At 30.7% G+C, this 15,645-nt stretch overlaps 1 protein-coding gene across 1 annotated transcript in view; it reads right to left on the reverse strand.

The window, feature by feature from the left end:
* LOC124539831 (dopamine receptor 1-like) overlaps positions 1-11,547 on the reverse strand; it is a 135,258-nt gene extending 123,711 nt beyond the window's left edge. The window contains exon 1 of the mRNA XM_047117188.1: positions 11,246-11,547. The gene's annotated coding sequence lies outside the window, so the exon portion shown is untranslated. The remainder of the gene's footprint in view (positions 1-11,245) is intronic.
* Positions 11,548-15,645: the final 4,098 nt, after the last annotated feature.

Below are 15,645 nucleotides of genomic sequence, written 5' to 3' on the forward strand. Positions count from 1 at the left end.
TGGATAATTTGATCGATGGATAGATTACTATCTGACGGCAACTAGATTTGTACGGTCTAATATACTTTGTGTAGGCAGAATAAAAGAATACTTTCTAAAAGACCTCTTATTTGTACTTAGTATTATAAGGCATTAAGGAACTAATTTAATTTTTAAACAAAAGACACAATACAATACAATTCAACCTAGAGTAATAATTAAAATTTAAGCGCTATTACTATTCTAGTGTCAAGAGATTTGTTAAATTACTGCTTTAAATAATTTTCTTTTACCTTTATATCTTTTAGTAGAAGATATTTAGTCCTTAGCTTAAAAAGAAATTTATTCACATAAAAATAATTAACATTAAAGATATAAAAAAGTAAGGTCAACATCCTGTAAATTTCCCACTGCTGGGATAAGGCCTCCTCTTCCATTAAGGGGAGAGTTTGGAACATTATCCACTAATATGAATGCACATGAAATTAGACACATACGGGTTTCCTCACGATGTTTTCCTTCACCGCCGAGCACAAGATGAATTATAAACAGAAATTAAGCACATATATATAGTGGTGCTTGCCTGGGTTTGAATCCGCAATCATCGATTAAGATGCAGGCGTTCTAGCCACTGGACCATCTCAACTCTCATCATCATCATCATCATCATCAAAGACATACGTGAATTAAAATAGTTACTTTATTCATATGATGCATGAAATAGTGGCAAGAATGCTAGCAGCATTACCTCGTTGATTCGCAATTACGGTCTTCTGTGCAAAAAACGAATCAGCCCTTCTGTGACCAATAAAGACAATACGCGATTAAGATTATATTGGTGAAGTTTCATCCTGTCCCTTTCGGGTTGGTATAACCCACTATTGGTCCATAAAGCTGTACTTCTACTAATGAAGTACTGCATTATTAGTGTTCTTTTAGCAAATTATTTACATTTTATCAACCCGCTGTCTCCAATTCCCTAATTAATAGCCAATAGCGGATGAGTATTCGTTGTCTCTTTCTGTACTTTTATTTTACATATGTACACTATAAAATATGTTATAACAACATCAGGCTGTAAATTTCCCACAGCTGGGTTGTCTTTGGGGGAATACACATGTGGCAGAATTTGTTTGAAAAGACACATGCAGGTTTCCTCACGATGTCTTCCTTCATCACTGAGCACGAGATGAATAATAAACACAAATGAAGCACATGAATATTAAGTGGTGCCTGCTTGGGTTTGAACCCGCGATCATCGCTTAAGATGCACGCGTTCTAACCCCTGGACCATCACAGCCTCAAAAAATAAGTTGTGTTATAATACAGTAACTATTTCTTTGTAAATATATAAGAGCTATAACTATTTTACACGCTACACTAAAGAGGATTTATCCCGAACAAAACGAATAAATTCTGAAGGATTTATTTACTTTCCGGAGTCGGAAACTTAGCGTCATAAGCTTAGACTTACTTTTCGTATTCAAACAGTAATTATTACTGTTTCTATCAAAGTGATTAATGTGATTGTGAATGTATAGTCAGAGTAAGAAAACCTTTGTTAGTTTTTTTATTTATGAAATAGGTTGGTGGACGAGCATATATGCCACCTGATGGTAAGTGGTCACCATCACCCATAGACAATAACGCTGTAAGTAATATAACTATTCTTTATATCGTCAATGCGCCACCAACCTTGGGAACTAAGATGCTATGTCCCTTGTGCCTGCAACTCACACTGGCTCACTCGACCTTCAAACCGGAACACAACAATTATACTGCGTACTGTTGTTTAGTTTAGTAGAATATCTGATGAGTGGGTGGTACCTACCCAGGCGGGCTTGCACAAAGCTCTACCACCAAGTAAAAGTTTTCAAATAAATTCCTGTATCAAGTCGTAAGCTCTTAGTACCTTTTGAAACTAAAACACTAAACTGACAACTGCATATTAAATTAAACTTACATAGTACTTGGCTTAATATGACTTATAATGAAATTGCGACGCAATATGTCATTCTCGATCGGTAAAGCAGATTATCGAAGATTACAGATTATAGAAAATAGATCTTAACGTGACGAACCTCTTCTTACCCTGACTGTTCATAGCAATGGTGTAAATATATTGTGACGTAACTATAAGTATTCCTACTTTTTAAAAATCATTCCAAATTCTCTAACACATAAATAGACCAGACTTCTCCCTTTTGTAAAATAAAGAGGTCCAATAACTGTAGCGTTATCCCAGAGTGATCCGGACATAGTGCTATGTTAGTCTTTCTTACATAAGTGCAAGTTACTTTGCTTAATATCCTCGCAGATATTAAAAATTTCTAAGTTATAGATATAACCACATTCCTTATATTTATGGGATGCTAACTAAATTATTTTAACCTTTAAATAACATACCGAAACGAACTTAAATAACATAACGAAAAGAATATATACAGAACAAGTAGATATGGATAATATTACATCGTTACAATATTAAAAGTAATCTATACATGTAATAAAATTAGAGTGTATGTTTGTAATATTAAAATAGCCCTTTTTACTCAATGCATATGTATGTATACACAGTACAAATATCATAATAACATTTTTTATATTTTTTGTGTGTCTATCTGTTTGTTCCGGCTAATCTCTGGAACGGCTGGATCGATTTTGACGGGACTTTCACTGGCATATAACTAATATAATAAGGAGTAACTTACGTTAAAATATTTTTTTGTTAAATTCAAATGCGTACAAGGTCACGGGCACAGCTAGTTTCAAATAAATTCGACATTAATGTACATTCATCTTTATTCGGCGCGAAGTAGTATGAAAACCGCATAGAATTTGGCAGACTTTTACGGCAGGCCGCCTGCACGAGGCAAACTATTCTGCGAAAGTTTGAGGCGCTTACGTAGCTGATTGGATGCGCTTAACGAAAATTTCTCTTGTCGGCTTTTACGACACGACCGTGTTGATATAGAATAGAGTCACCCCTATTGTACTTTCGGAAACTTTAATATTATATATTATAGAACTAACAAACCACGTCGCCTTTCACCAGCGATAATATACATTTTTAAACAGTTTTTGTGATATTCTGTTCTGGCACTAAGCCAGCGTATATAGTAAATATTGTTTTGTACCGTAAGTAAAGTATTTGCTCTTAAATTAACTTCAAAAGCAAAGCTTGTAAAAATAAACAACTTAATATTGTGCGACTGTGATTTCTGTAAGAATAAATTGTATCTTATTATCAAGCTTTATATTTTTAATACAAGGCCATATTTATGTATAATTTAAATGAAAATTAATATAAATTATCTACTACTTCAAAAATTATTTGTAAGTTTTAACACTTACATTCTTTATTGGTTATGAATTTAATATTTTACTCTAATATTTAATTAATATAAAATTATAATAAAATGTTTAATTAAATATACCGTCGAACATATGTATAAGATTTTAAAATATATAATTAAATATACCATCGAAGATACAAAGAAAAAAAAAATGTCATCTACGGGTACTTAAACATATACACACATTACATACGTAAAGAAATAGGTTATATAATATTTTACTATACATACTTAAGTCAGAAATATATGTAAGTGTTATCTTCAGAATGATTACGTATCAAAATAAAATAAATCGCGATGTAATTCAGACAAAGACGGTCTTAAGTGTCGTCGTGAATAACACATGAGCATCTCAAATATTCGACAGAACGTACAAGAATAAATCAGCTGTCAAAACATTGGATAACGAAACAAAGGTGTAAAGGCAATGTGTATCCTTTCAATTTTCTTACTCGTAATATTCAACTATGTTATAAAATTATTAGCAATCGAAAGAGGTTTTACTAAAAAATCTGGTATGTAGTAAACTAAAAAAAAAAAATATTTTTTGACTCATTTATAACAACAAGAAAAATTCGTTAAAATGATAATAGATGTTAAACTTAATTTGGCATGAGGTCCGCTCCGCACAGTCTTAAATACGTAATGAACTTCCGAATTTTTTTTCGTATCATGTGTGAGTAGGTTTTTTAGCCTTAATGGCCGTTACAGCCCTGAAGTTTAATACTTCGAAGTAAGTCAGTGTAACTACGGACATAAAGTAAAATCTTAGTGCCCAATGTTGGTAGTGCATTAGTGATATACAGTAAATAATGTTTAGATACATCTTTTTCATATAAGCATATAAAAAAACGTATTGTCCCTCTTTATAATATTAGTATAGATTAATATAATATTTACGCAGAGGCTTGAAATTTTAAGTAGTCTGTATTGTTTGTTTACATTTTTTTAACTTTCATTACAAAAAACATGAAATCAGATTAGACACCTAGAGCCGAAATACAAAACGGGTGAAACTGTACGGCGAAGGTTCTTATACAATAAAACCTTCTTTGAAACGCACTGCATCATCTGGTATAAGTTTTATGTATATTTCATTAGTAGTCCAATTAGATATTACAAAAACTATCTCCGCTCTTAATAGTATTTCATACAAGATAAATTATCGTTTCAATATTTAACTACTGAGCTTCAACAATTTATTCCGTTGTTATAATAAGACAAACTTCTCATAATAAACCTCTACTTTAACTAGAAAACTTACTAATTAAACATGTTTAAGTAGTACTCTGTAAAAGGTTTATACAGAGCTTAGGTTGGTTGCTTAAAACCTCTTTGGAAGCCATCAAAGAGATCTGATTTCGAATTATGTACATATATTCATTTTGAAGAAAGAAATAGTTTCTGTCAACAATATCGAATTTCCTTTTTCGATTCGAGTATATTCGAACGTTCCATTTTTAAATTCGAATTTTATTTGACTACTGGTAAACTTATTCCGTTTGCGTGGACGGCTTTATACGTCTACGATTTTTCCACGTATCTCACTTACCAGACTACGTATTGATATAAAATACGTATTAATTTCCGGGACTGTATGAATGAATATAGATTATTTATTTTATTTTCAATTTATATACGTTATATAAACGGTTATATCGATAATAACTGGCATTAGTAATACTCTGTATTTTAATATTAACGCCTGTAACTGGAGCGACAGTAGCGCGTAAACTATGATTCCAAATTTAAATAAATTATTAACGCATATAAAATCAAATGTAAAAGTAAAAATGGTATTTTAGATATTTTATACAAGTATGTGTGCTGAGTGTATGTTTTTGACTATTTATGTGTGTGTGCGATATTAATCTGTCAGATGATTAATTAATGTTAATTTAAGTTATATTTATACAAAAAAAATACTACAAAATCAAAACTATAAGGCATACTTTCATGATGGTAGGGCTTTGTACAATTCACTCTGGGTAAGTACTACATCCTCACCATATATTCTAAAAAATAAGCAGCGTCGTTTTACAATCTCACTCACCTTAAACTATTACAAGCGTAAATTTCGTCGCCCCGTAATTAATATTCCCTTTAAAAAAAAACTAATGAGAGCAGTGAATAGATATGTATGTTCATAAGTGTACTAGAGCCTTATTGTCTCTAACAGACAACCGCCATGAGGACTCAGAGTAATGAACCGGCATAATGCAAACATATGCGAATGAAAACAATACAATTTACTAAAAGGAGATCCAAGATTACATATTATAAATAAATTTAAATAAAAAAGCAAGGAAATGCTTGTGAAAATTAAGAAACAAAGTTCCACATACTCAATAAATAAATAACGTAAACCAAAACTAAGTGTTTTAAAAAAAACCTAAAGAAACCTAAAAAAACCTAACCTAAAGAAGCTAAAGAGGCTTTCAAGCGCTTTAATTGCTACAATAGCATCTCATTGTTTTGCGATCCGTTTTAATGAGTATTTTTTACAGCCACGTTGGTCTATTGGTTATATAAGGCTGCAAATTCCGTCGTTTTTCAAATAAATTCTGGTTGGTTCCAATACTAAGTTATTGGATTAATATGATCCAAATATTCTCCCCTAAGGATGAGGTCCTTAGCCCAGCAATGGGAAATTTACAGTCTGTTGTTGTTGTTGATTTAAGTAGTTGAAGAGCTCCAGCCGTGAATGTGCAGAAAAATAAAGCGGATTATTGATTATAATTTTTTAAATTATTTACAATTTAATAAAAAAGTAATACAATGTTACTGGCCGGTTATAGAAAACTAATGTATTTTGACATTAAAAATTTCATTAAAAAAGTCTTTATTAGTTTACAATGAAATTAAATCAGAACAGAACCTGTCATAGGAATTGATATACATAAAAAAAATCTTCAGAATTTTCTCGAAGTTTCGACTCACTAGAAATATATAATTTGTAGTACATAAACTTTAAATGTAATTAAAAATCAAGTCACGTTATTTCACGAAAGGAGTACGCGAGAGAACGAGCCACATTTGTTAGGGATTCCTCACAAAATAACCAGAAGTCACTCGAGCATAACGTAGGCGTGCTCTCTCGGCACTCCATTGTATGCAAGAGATATAGAAATATCATCATAACTCAGCTACTAAAGCGCATGTGATAAAGATTCATATAAAACTAACAAAACTAAATATTCTATACGAACAATGATGCACATGATCTTATTTTTATAACGTATAATTAGATAGTAAAAAATAAGTCGCTCACCGCTGTTTGTTCCTGTGTATGCTTTGATCTTTAAAATTACGCAACGGATTTTGATGCGATTTTTTTTAGTAGATAGTGATTCGAGAGGAAGGTTTTTGTATATAATACATGGACAAAATATAGTAAAGAAACTCTGATAATTTTAGAAGTTTGTAATGTCATGTCGTAAATAAATAAGTTTATAGTATATTTAGTATCAGCATTGCACCAGGTTGCTCGTATATAATAAAATAGGAGTGTCTGTTTGTAATGTTAAATTAACCGTTTTTACTAAATGCATATGTATGTATACACGATAAAAATACCAAAATACCAATTATAACAGTTATTGTCTGTCTGTCTGCTTGTTTCGATTAATCTCTGGGACGACTGGACCGATTTTGGTAGGACTTTTACCGACAGATAGATGACAAGGAAGGAAAAAATAAGGAGTAATTTAGGTTTAGTTACGAAGTCACAGGGACAGTTAATTTATAAATAAAAGGAAACTTGCGTCAAAAGTTATAAATTGTATATTTTGATTTTTCTTGAAATTCCTCTTTTGAAAAAAGTATTCGTTGACTAACAAACAAAACATATTTATATGAAAAAAATAATTTATTAACTAACAAAAATGTTAATGGAATTGTAGTAACGATACGTAAACACAACTATTTTTTGTTATTTAGATTTCATTATTTTCTATTTCAAGCCGGATGGTATATTTTTACTTTGATCAACAGTAACGAGTACTGCTTTTATATTGAATTTATAAATTTTAATTTCAACTTTTTCCTAACATTATCTATATTTATAGAAATCAGCAAAATGTATACCTATCTTAAATTTATCAAGGTAAAAAGCACCAAATAATGTTTTACGAAATAATATGATTAAAGGATTTATACAACGCGCTGAAAGCGATAAAAACCGAACATTAATAATGCATCTCTCCTAAAATTGGGACCCGACTGTACAAAGGACATGAAAGATACTTTTGTTGTACATCTTGATCATTAATCATTGCGACTCGAGTAATTGTAGACACTGGTGGATTTTAGTAATGTTTATTTCATTGAAGCGACTCGATCAAATTTTCAAGACCATAATTATTTTTATAGAAAGGAGGACTAGCAAATTTGACAGCTGATGATTAGTGGTCATTGAATTAATTTTAATGTTGTCATTTTTAAATTTGTCATATATGTTTTTATATATGTGCATTCGTGTACGTGTGGTTATTTTGTATGTGTGAGTTTGAATGAATTAATTTAATTACATTTATGTTTCTTAGAAATCTTCCTACCTGCACTTTGTAACTGTGAATTATTTAATTAAATCTAATGGTCTAACTCTATAAAAAATTAGCTATTCCTAGGCTATATATAGAGTATTAATTTCATTTATTTTCTTTATTAACCCGTGCGAAACCGGGGTGGGTTGCGAGTACAATAACCCTTTTGTTGCGCTAATAAGACTACCATTTATGATCTTTCACAATATTTTATTAAGTTTCTTTTATGTGCCTAATTTTAATGACTATTATGGAAATGAGATTAAATTCTAAATAATGGCTGGCGCTTAATGGCTACTTCATAAAAGTCTTAATAAAACTAAAAATTGATTCACTGGTTCCATTTAAAATTTGATTGATCTTACTATTCGAGTAAAAACTAAAGCAAAAACTAATTTCTCAGATTTTTGTCTTTAACTAAAAAGAAAATCAGAAGCTTATTCATACAGAGTACATCAATATGAAAGCATAAATTAAACTTGGCATGTATCATCATATCATCATCATTGCGCTTAACTAGACCATCATTATCACCACGTAGTGTAGCTCATCAATCTATCAACCGTATGATAAATAGGATCTCATATTAATTACGTTCCCTTTTTTCCTCAAATATATTTTTTAAAGTCACCTAAGTCTTTTAAATGGGATTATTGTGTTACAATGAATAAGTAAAGTTTTATCCGACAAGATATGGATGTCTAACACGAACAGTTAGAAAGAGAGAGAGCTAGAGGTTACATGTTACCGCAAAAATTAGTATTAATTTGTTGATGCAAAACCTGGCTAAAGTTTTTTGTTTATTTGTATGAAATAACGAGTAATGAGTTATTCCAAGTATAAAGTTATAAATCTAAAATTATTATTACTATTATATTAAATAAATGTATTATTAAAAAGTAACTCAGTACTACACTTGTAATATGCAAAGTTAGAAGAGTACGCTTCGTAACATGCAATTAATGTTTTAAATAATCTATCAGTTTAAATCTATTATAATTTCATGAAAAAGTAAAAAAACATAACTCAAGTATCATTATTTCATTCGTACGTAATAACACAACTATTATTTTAAACAAAATATTTATCCAAATCCGCATACGAATATGATGGAAAAGAACGTCTAAAATTCAGTTGTAAAAGGGTGTAAGTTAATGGAATTGTTATGTAATAATGATCATACATCATTTATGAATAACGATTATTTTATTTCAAAGCCAGAATGTCATAATATTAATAAAAAATGACATCAAGGATGTTTTATCCCAGGACGCCGCCGTCGGCGTCGATGAAAAATTATGTACTGACAGTTTCTTTATCAATGAAAATACGATATATTTTTTTTACCGTTTAAGTTCTTGTCATCTTTTTATTAAACACTAGCCAATTGCCCCGGCTTCGCATAGGTGCAAAGCTGATACTAAATATACTACAGAATTTATTTATATATGATAGCCCGTAATTACTATATCGTCCACGTATTATATACAAAAACCTTAATCTCGAATTACTCTATTTACTAAAAACGCTTCAAAATCGATTGCGTAATTCTAAAGATCTAAGCATAGATAGAGACAGACAGTGGTATACGACTTTGTTTTATATTATGTAGTTATATAACTATTATTAAACATTTCAACGATGCAAGATATCTTAATATCTTAACCTTTTTCACGCCATGTTTTTTTTTCTGGTATACGTTGGCGGGACGAGCATATGGGTCACCATCACCCATAGACAATGACGCTGTAAGAAATATTAACTATTCTTTACATCGTCAATGTGCCACCAACCTTGGGAACTAAGATGTTATGTCCCTTGTGCCTGTAATTACACTGGCTCACTCACCTTTCAAACCGAAACACAACAATACTGAGTACTGTTATTTGGCGGAAGAATATCTGATGACTGTGTGGTACCTACCCAGACGGGCTTGCACAAAGCCCTACCACCAAGTAAATGTGAATGGAATTTCGTTTGCCCCAATTTCGCAAGAATCTCGTTATAGATGGATTTTCTCGATATTTCATGATCACTGTCTATTTCTGTGTAAGACTACAATAAACATGATTTATTTGACGTTCAATGTATTGCACTGATATGTTATTATTATATTATTTTATTTATTATATCCAGATATAACACACATATTTGATAGACCCATTGAATTTCACGTTGCTCAAAAATTCAGTGAACTGTTAATATCGCGTTATCCTATTAGAGACGAAAATACTTTTACATGTTCAAAGCCGAATGAACAAACATACGAATGTGAGCATGGTTAAATATCTCATTTAATTAATGTTAATTAATACGCATAATATAAATCATAACTATTCTTCTAAAAATTATTTCATAAAGGCTAATTCTTGGTAATCTAAGTGCGGTAATTTGGTCCAATATTTTATTAGGGTATCAAGAACAAAATAAAAGTAATTTTCAATTCATTCAATTCAATATTTTATTTAATTTGCGTCATGGTTTATATAAGTTAAGATTAAACTATAGAAATTTTTTTAAAGCCTTCGCTTTAAATATGTATCTGAAGTTATCAAGAAATCAATATAGTTTCCAAAATCAAGTTATATTAAAAGGTCTTATTAAAAGTAGGTCAGTATCGACTATAAGATTAATGTCTAATATGATAAACTTTACATTGTGTTATGAATCCATGTAATTTTTTTTCTAAATTATTACTCATTATGGTGACAGCAAAATAATTTACAAATTTGGTATTTACTTCATTCCTTCAATATAAATCAATAAGTGTTCATACGAAGAAATAACTTTCATATTTTTCACTTTCAGCAAACTAGTCAAAAATTCCAATAACTTTATTCAGACACTAGAATGACGATTTCGGTGAATTATTTAAAAATAAAATCAATGTTTTGTACGATTCATTTGATTTGGAAAATATTTCTACAACATATTCATTTTTAAATAATAAAACAACTTATTAATATTTTATAAGTAAATAAAAAGATTATTCGTATATATTTATTTATAAAAAATTTAAATCATCATTAATTTTTTTCAATTTTATTTACTATTTTATTGATTGTGTGAGTCTGCGTCACATTTTCAGCGAGTAAAAGAAAAAAATTAATCCTGCAGTTAACATTGCACCGATCGGTAAACTTTATTTTTTTAAATAATAAATAATGATACGGAATCTAAATCTATTCTTTTACCAATATTCTCCCCTAATCGTATAAACAAGTAATACATAGAACCGAAAATAATATAGTACATTTAATAGTTGTAAGTTATTGTATAAGAAAAACAGTTGGTCATATAAAATATTAAAAGTTTTGTAAAAACAAGTTTTCACTCCATAAGTTCTTAAGACTTTGTGTAACTTACCGTTTTAAAACTTCGTTGATAAACTGATACTATGTTTATAAAGTTACAAAACTTGTATTGACTTTAAATAAAATAACAAATCACAAAAACGCACAAACACAAAGTGTTTACAAATTCACTCAACTATCAAATTATTAATTTGTGTTAAATAAATTACAATTGTTTCGAGTAAAATGATCAGTTTCGCGCCAAAAAATAAAAGACACAGATAATGTAACGCACCAAATAGGTTGTATAGTTTTTTTTAGTTCAAATATTCCGAACTTGAACTTCAGTCCGTCGCTCAACTAGTGGCCGATTCATTCGGCGCCCAAGTGTCTACTGCCGTTCGTAGCCAACGCTACGGCGCTGTGAGGGTTGTCGCGCACTGTAAGCCCAAATTGACAATTGTTTAAACAGAATGTTAATTACTCTTTGTTAACAAAGTTTTATAACGAAGTCAGTGAAATGCGAATTATACAGATAACTGATTTATTTTTTCTTGTCTCCGAGTTTACAGTCGACGTAAATGTTTGCTTTTAATTTGGCTTCCATTATATCAATACGAAAGATGGTTTACTCTGATTTTACGAACGTTATTTTTAAAATAAAATGAGTTTGATTATCATGAAGTAAGTAGAATTATAAATGCAATCAATACATATGCGTATTAACTTGTAATGTTGTGTAATAAATATTATGGTATTTAATAAAATAAAACTATATTCATTTTACAAAATTACATATTTAATATAGCTTCCTGAAGTAATAGTAAAGTAAGTTATTAAGTTTCAATTCTTCAAAAACTCTTTTTTACATATTTAGCCTATTTAGACTGTATCAATCATCGAAAAATGGCAACAACTAAATACTTTAAGGCCTTATTTCTCAGGTGGTAAGTAACAGACTTCACCCTGAAAATAAAGGCAACACTCAAAATGAAATTCGTTCTTAAAATTTCTTCTATAACATCGAACCTCGGTTGAGTAGACCATACGGTCTCTAGGGCAAATACTTGTACTCGTAGCTCGTAGCTTGTTTACGTGCTACGAGCAGTAACCGCTACGTTATCGGTGTAAGCCTGATTGGTAAGGTGTTACTACAAAGGTAGTTTCTATGATGGGTATACAAGTCAGTCATATAGACTGATATGTGATATTTATGTGCAGGCTTGTACAATCAACTCATTGATTTGATGAAGGCTCTCTCAAAATGCACCGTTTGTCGATTGATTCGATGGCGAAAGCAGAAAGATAATGGACTCGTTCAGTTGGTTTTTATAAATATAGACAAAACAATTGAAATAGAATGAGAATGTTTATATGACAGCTGATAAGGTCTCGTAAACCTATAGGATTCTGTACTTTTATTTTAGAATATCTTAATACTTGTTTCTTTAAAAAAATATTATTTTTCGACGTTAGGTAGGAATTTGTACTGTTAATTTTTTATACCTGTTTACTTCCAAGGATATATTAATTTAAATTATTGTATTTAACTAACATGACTTTGTATTTTTTAAATGTTAAAAAAGAGTAACTACTGATTTTCTTGCCGGTTCTTCTCGGTAGAATCTACTTTCCGAACCGGTGGTAGCTTCACTTAATTGTAAAATGACGATTCAAAAGTGCTTGTAAAAGCCTACTTAAATACAGTTTATTTTGATTTGATTTGATTGATTATAAAATATATTCGATTGGCACAATGTGGTTAGGCATTATGTACTATGACAGCCATTATTATTATCACTCTCTGAATGTATTTTTTATATGTAAGATCGAAGAAGCATAATTAACTAGAGAACAATTATACTTAATAGAAGCACTTGATGTTATATGTAGGTAGAAATGGTAACAGAGAAAATTAATTCAAGGGAACAACGAATCACTTAAAATCTACAAAGAATAAGTTTTTTTACTGTCGCCAATTTAATCATTTCGAGTTACAACTTTTTTGTTTCATTTCAATCGATTTACAAATGTTGAGAAACTTGTGTTGCGTATATAGGGAAACTTATATATTGCTTTGGACGAAATCCACCATATCGTATCAATGATCAATAACTAGCAGTGTGCTGGAATAGGTGGTGCAACAACGACCGCAGTGTGGCACCTAATTTTATTCCCAAAACAGAGAGAAGAATGTGGGATATTATTATCACAGGCTGGTACTTCTTACATATCTTTTTTGTAATTGTTGTGATTTTAGTCAGCGTTGTATTCAGAAGCATTTTACAAACAAATCTTTACTCAATAATCTCGGAGCAATTTTACTAAGAAACTATAACTTTGTCGAAATCGAATGAAAAAGTTGACGATGCCTTACGTTTTCTCATTCTGAAAAGTTAACAATTTTATTTTTGTGAGAAATAGCTGAATTTAAATATGATAACATATGTTAGTGGAATTGTGCCCAGTATTCCAAACAGCCACCTGTTTGGAAATATAAACGGTTGATTGTCGAATAATCGCCCAATAATTTCTAGATTAGCGAGTAAGTTATGAGTTTTATTTAAATGTAAAATACAACGTATTGTCACGTAAAGGAAGCCGCAAATTAGTGTGCGGTTTGAGCTGCGAATGTTGCATTTGCATAATATTAATTAATAATGTCATTTGCAAGATTCTCTGCTATTTGAATTTGCATTTACATACTAGTGTTGACTAGTTCGCTCACGTCGTTTAATAGACAGTATATTTGAATACTCGCCTTGATATTAACGCGTGCTTCATTTATCATTTTTGATTCATACACCTGAAAATAGAATTAAATTATTATAAAGTATTAAGTGACATTCAGTTTGCAATCATAATATTTGAAAGTGATACGATACGTTATTAGCGAGGAATCAAAATATCTCATTATTGTATGACATTATTCAATGTTTCGAACTGTGGTTTTAAGCGTTTGTTAGTTTAAAATGTTTTGGTATTGGGAGAGGGTTACCTGCAGTCCAAATGACCAATATCAGACGATCCTCCGGATTCATGGTGAAGATGACCGTCGGAGTGGTTTAAGTAGGGGTAAGATGCCCACTTAAATCGGTTTCTAGAGATTGCTGTGTGAATTATTAGTTTTATTTAAGATCATGAATACTCCACTGGTACTAATCTTGTGCTGGCGGAATTCAATTTATATATTTTTTTTTAATTTATACATTTTTCTATGTTAACCCAAGACCACATAGAGAATAAGTAAACGTTTTTCTACGTCAACTCGGCCGGGAATAAAACCCGGGACCTCGGAGTGGCGTACCCATGAAAACCGGTGTTCACATTACTCGACCACGGAGGTCGTCAAATTTAAATTTAATAGCATGCATTAGCCCACCTATATATTAAATTAAGCTACAAAGCTGGTAAATATGTAACAATTTATTTTAAGTAGTGTTGTTACTATAGTGCATTGTTCGCGTAGTTTCGGCGAACATATTAAGTAGAGGGCAGTACTTTGTTGTACTTTGTAAGCGTTGTCGGCTTATGGTACTATTAATTATTCACGAGAAACTTTCATTACCGCACAGATAAGTTAGTAAATAGTCGAAGCCAAGAGTAAACTCTAAATTTTGACTTATTAGAACTGGTCTTCTAAGATGATTAAAAAATATATTAAGAACTGCCCGTGCCCGCGACCTTTTACGCGTTGGAATTTTCCAAAAAAGAAGTAGTAATATTAAAAAAAAGTAGTATTATTGTAGCACAAGTATCCCTATTATATCAGTTATCTGCCAATAAAGGCCCGTCAAAATCGGTTCAGCTGTTCCAGAGATTAGCCGGAACAAACAGACAGACAGCAGACAGACAAAACATGTAAAAATGTTATTTTGGTATGTATTATTATTTTGGTATGTATATGTATTGGTATAAATACATATGCATTGGGTAAAAAAGGGGTATTTTAATATTACAAACAGACACTCCGATTTTATTATATGTATAGATTTGATATATCAAAAGCAAAATGGTAATAAATCAAGTCTAAGACTTGGTTTGTTATACACGTTTTGTTAACATACATATACAATTTTCGGATCGAAAGCTACGATACGGCTGCAATAGCCATTTCACATTATATTGCAAAAGTACACAAACGCATTGCACTCTATAATCCCTTATCTTGATAATCAGATGGGATGGGAAATTCGACAGGATAGTACATAATGAAGTTTCGGAACCAAGAGATTTTACAGGTTTTATGAGGTAAGGGCATGTAAGCGCCAGCTTTTAAAATCAGATTTACTCCAACTGAACTTTTGGTTCCAATCTTCCGCTATAAATATATGTGTGTACTCGTATTCCAGAAGTAATTTATAATTTTCATATAAGATAAATATGCTTGAGGATATATAAAGTATAAATCAACTAATTAATTATTTTTACTTTGTGGTAGAGCTTTGTGATAGCACGTCGAGGAGGTACCAC

The sequence above is a fragment of the Vanessa cardui genome, chromosome 23 (assembly GCF_905220365.1).
Source record: "Vanessa cardui chromosome 23, ilVanCard2.1, whole genome shotgun sequence".
In the NCBI taxonomy this organism is placed as follows: domain Eukaryota; kingdom Metazoa; phylum Arthropoda; class Insecta; order Lepidoptera; family Nymphalidae; genus Vanessa; species Vanessa cardui.